This window comes from Mchenga conophoros, linkage group LG8 (genome assembly GCF_057382185.1).
Source record: "Mchenga conophoros isolate Kocher_MC1m ecotype Shallow Benthic linkage group LG8, M_conophoros_male_GT1.1, whole genome shotgun sequence".
Classification (NCBI taxonomy): domain Eukaryota; kingdom Metazoa; phylum Chordata; class Actinopteri; order Cichliformes; family Cichlidae; genus Mchenga; species Mchenga conophoros.
In genome coordinates, this window is record NC_140533.1 from 20,008,212 (window position 1) to 20,013,408 (window position 5,197).

Genomic DNA, 5,197 nt, shown 5'->3' on the forward strand with positions numbered 1-5,197 from the left:
CATCCTGCAAGGAAAAAACACATTTGCATTAATGGCTTTAATAATTTATTCCAGGCAACATCATAAAGGAGATTTGCTCTTGGATTTTTAGAGGCTTAATTAAAATTCAGAATAATAGAAATAATCAGGGAAGATAAGAGAAATGCATAATTATATGGAAACTCGAACGGCACTTTAAATCAAATACATTCATCTCATTCATGTTAATTGTAATTGAAAAGAGAGAGTAAAGATGCTAAAAGTAAATAATGGTGCCAACAAAACCTTGGGAGCTCTTTAGCCCTAGGTTTAAAAGTAATATAAATAATAATAACTAGAAAGAGTTTGCCTAAGGCCCAAAAACACAGTGGTTTCACCTTGAGGTTATTATTTATTACCACTGCTATTTAAATTGTACTTTTTAGCTGATGACGTTCTTTTATGCTCTATATATTATTGCAAGTCAAAAGCACAACATCCAGTCAAATTCTGCATATTTTTATTATCTGGCTCCACATGTTGCACTGCTGTGGTGTCTATTTTATATCCATTTTGTTGTCCCTAGGTACAGGTTTGGTAAAAAACTAAACCCTAACAAATTCAGTAACAAGCTTGCTCTTAATTAAAAAAATTAAATCAGCCTTTTTTCAGACTCTGAGATAATAATATATTTGTTTATTTCTCTTGAGAGTTTACGCTTCTCTTATTTCATAATAAAATAAAATTTTAGTCTTATATGAGCCAGCCTGAGATCATCAAGCCAGACTTTCCAGGCTGTTCCCTGTCAGGGATTTGTTCTGGAGGTGACTTTGGCTCTGAAGGTCTCAGATTTAGTGTGAATTCCCCTGGAGAGATCAGGCTGACTGTCTCCTTACAAATCTCCAGATCTAATCGTTAAAAAAATATATATTCTTTTGAAAAAGCCAAAATGTGGGTTTGTACAGAAATTTAAGTATTCCCTTCTTCTTATTTTCTTTTTAAACCACAAAATGTTTCAGTGTTTATAAAGAAAATGCACAACTGGAGAAGCAATACCGTGGTTTTGGAAATAAAACTTGATTAATTTTTCTCACAGAGGATTGTGCGTGACTCATAGTTGGAGTGCTGCTAAGGCTTGGATTAGCATGCAGCTCTCTCTGCTGAATAATCAGTACAGCACAACTATGACAGAAAATATCTGGTTCTTTGATAAAAACTTAGACTTTAGACCTGCCCGTCACGCTGAACTAAAACTAAAACTTAAAGCCATAACATGGACCCACAGGATGAAAAGCATTACAACACAGCTTATAAAACTAAAGCATTAAATGTCCTCTCTGTGAGCTAGGAAATTACAAAGTATTAAAAACGCGCTCCATTATTAGCAAAATATGTATCATCACAAGTCGCACGTAAGATTTTAACAGGATAAAAAAAAAACTGTTTCTTTTTCTATCCATCCATCCATCCATCCTCATCCGCTTTATCCGGGGCCGGGTCGCGGGGGCAGCAGCCTAAGCAAAGAGGCCCAGACCTCCCTCTCCCCAGCCACCTCCTCCAGCTTATCCGGGGGAATACCAAGGCGTTCCCAGGCCAGCCGAGAGATATAATCTCTCCACCGTGTCCTGGGTCTGCCCCGGGGCCTCCTCCCGGTGGGACATGCCTGGAACACCTCACCCAGGAGGCGCCCAGGGGGCATCCTTGTCAGATGCCCGAACCACCTCAGCTGGCTCCTTTCGATGTGGAGCAGCAGCTGCTCTACTCTGAGCCCCTCCCGGATGGCCGAACTTCTCACCCTATCTCTAAGGGAGAGGCCAGCCACCCTTCGGAGGAAGCTCATTTCTGCCGCTTGTATCCGCGATCTCGTTCTTTCGGTCACTACCCACAGCTCGTGGCCATAGGTGAGGGTAGGGACGTAGATCGACCGGTAAATTGAGAGCTTCGCTTTTACACTCAGCTCCCTCTTCACCACGACGGACTGGTGCAGCGTCCGCATTACTGCAGCTGCAGCCCCAATCCGTCTGTCGATCTCCGGCTCCCTTCTCCCATCACTCGCGAACAAGACCCCGAGATACTTGAACTCCTCCACTTGGGGCAGGAACTCATCCCCGACCCGGAGTGGGCACTCCACCCTTTTCCGGCTGAGAACCGTGGCCTCAGATTTGGAGGTGCTGATCCTCATTCCCGCTGCTTCACACTCGGCTGTGAACCGTTCCAGTGCGAGCTGGAGGCCCTCACCCGATGAAGCCAACAGAACCACATCATCTGCAAAAATCAGAGATGAGATTCTGAGGCCACCAAAGCGAAAGCCCTCCGCCACTTGGCTGCGCCTAGAAATCCTGTCCATAAAAATTATGAACAGAACCGGAGACAAAGGGCAGCCCTGGCAGAGCCCATCACCCACCGGGAACGAGTCCGACTTATTGCCGGCAATGCGAACCAAGCTCTTACAACGGTTATATAGGGATCGAATGGCCCGTAGCAATGGGCCAGACACCCCATATTCCCGCAACACCTCCCACAGGACACCCCGAGGGACACGGTTGAATGCCTTCTCCAAGTCCACAAAACACATGTAGACTGGTTGGGCAAACTCCCATGCACCCTCAAGTATCCTGGAGAGGATAAAGAGCTGGTCCAGTGTTCCGCGACCAGGACGAAAACCGCATTGTTCCTCCTGTATCCGAGATTCGACTAACGGACGAACTCTCCTTTCCAGCACCCTGGCATAGACTTTCCCAGGGAGGCTGAGGAGTGTGATCCCCCTGTAGTTGGAACACACCCTCCGGTCCCCTTTCTTAAAGATGGGGACCACCACCCCGGTCTGCCAGTCCACAGGTACTGCCCCTGATCTCCACGCAACATTGCAGAGGCGTGTCAACCAGGACAGCCCTACAACGTCCAGAGCCTTCAGGAACTCGGGGTGGACCTCATCAACACCAGGGGCTCTGCCACCAAGGAGTTGTTTAACTGCCTCAGTGACCTCGCCCCCGGAAATTGGCGGGTCATTCCCCTCATCCCCAGGCTCTGCTTCCTCCTCGGAAGACGTGTCAGTGGGATTAAGGAGGTCCTTTTTCTTTTTCTAAAGCTTTCATATTACTGTCATGAAAAATGTCAACTTTGTGACATTATATCTATAAGAAGTTAATATGTGAACCTCAAGCCAAATTTGTTTTTCCTTAGCTTTAAGCAAGGTCAGGGAAGAACTGCCAAACTCATCTTCACTGTTGCAGAAGTAGCTTCTAACATAAAGTAAACGGTGCAAGATAAGCCTCAGCAAGCTGTATCTCATAAAAGGACTTGAACTATCTTAGCTGCTGCACTGGTGCAAAGGGAATATTTGCAAACCAACTCTGTTTTTTTAGAGTGTGTCCCCGGCGTCACTGCGCTGGAACGATAATAAAAACTCTGCGTCCCCAGGCTGTATCCATGCTGACCCATTTCTCTGTGTGTCAGGACAGAGAGGATCAACTATTAAGCAGTTACAACTCGGCACAAGGCCCAGAGAGGACCCCGAGGATCAGGTCTGTTCAGTTTAGCTCAGTCTTACTCTGCTCAGGGGACACGAAGACTGAGCTCTCAAGTCAAGCTGAACAAGTATAGCTGAAGGCTTAAATACAGTGTACAGAGGGAGGAGGTAAAGAGATAGTGTTAGTGTTTATACCTGTTTTTCTACTGTTTTTCTTAAAGAATGCATTTCACTCAAGAAAATGAAATTTCATTAAAACTCTTGGTTTTAAAGAAGCCCCTTTAGTTGGATTTACTGAACAGAGTTATGAAAAGCGGTTGCACACTACAGAGTCACTTCTAAGTATGCCCACCCTTAAGGTGCAGGAAGCCGCTGCAGTTTTCTCCTGAACTATAGGTGTCAGCCTTCAGACTGATATAGGAAGAAAAGAAGTCAAAACCAGAAGCACAGACTTGCAAAAGTTTTTCCAAAAAGTTTTCAAACTGTTGCAACACTTCCCACTTTATATCTGCATATCTCTGAGCTTTGTAGTAGAATATCATTAAAATAGCAGCAAAAACCAACACGATGATTCGTGTCTTCAATGCAGCTGCAGCGGCCGCGGCACAACCTGCCAGGTTAGGAAAATCAAGAGGTGCACGACCAGTTGTTCATTGCCTAACGCCAGACCACAGCGGTTTGCGGTGAACATAAAAACATGCTAAGAAACTTAAAAAGCCATTAGGTAAACCTGCCAAAACATAGCATTTTGGTGATAACATGAATAAATCAAATAAATGTAAACTGTTTCTTAGGATTTATTTAACATGGTTGTATAGAACCACTTGACATAACTTTGATGTAAAATGTTCTATTTATGAACCACAATTCAAATTATTTTAATATTATTTATTCAGAGTGTGTTTGACTTTGTCTGTACTCGAATTGGATTTTATATTTTTTAGCCATTTTTTCTAATCGTATTTGTGTCACACTAATGGAGCTGGATTGAAAGGGGGAAAAAAATCACTACTATTAACAGTGATGTCGTATAAGTGCTAAGCTATCATGCAGGTGAAACCAAGGGTGTAAAAAGTGTCAGAGCAAAGACAAACAATGCGTTGCACAAAAGTACAAAAGAGACACTAACCTCAACTTCCTGTGGCGATTAAAAGCAGCAGCGAGGGAGACAAAAGAGAGACATTGTTAGAGACAAAAAAAAGACACTTTTCAGTTTTCATTACAGGCTTCCATTTAACATAGAAAGAGTTTATAACAGTTATGGCAGCAGTTAAACTGTCAGCCCTTAATGCATTCTGATTGCAAATACATGCCTTAGTCTCACTCCTCTCCGGGGACAACATAAGACATTCACAAAGGATTATGAGCGCCTATTAACTGAGGATGATCAGCTGCCACTTCTATGAGCTGGCAGGCGTCCTGAACACTAAGGGCCCATTCTCTGGATGTTTACAAGCAAGTGCCAAAAGCCAGCTTCCTGTAGCTCAGAAGTTATGGATAAGCCATGACATATAGTGTCAACCTTGGAAAAATACAGGCAAATTGGTGGAGGAATCTTCAAAGTCAACAGACGGATGTGATTTAGATGGGAGGTTTTTTTTTTATAGTTGCAGCACACACACGCACAAACACACACACACAGAACATTTACTAAGCGTAGCAGTGACAACACAGACAGATATAGCTTCTGTAAAGTACAACCTTGACTTAAAAGGGGAGTGACTGCTTTCCTTTCATTCCATTTTACCGTCTTGGCTTCGGTCCAAGGGC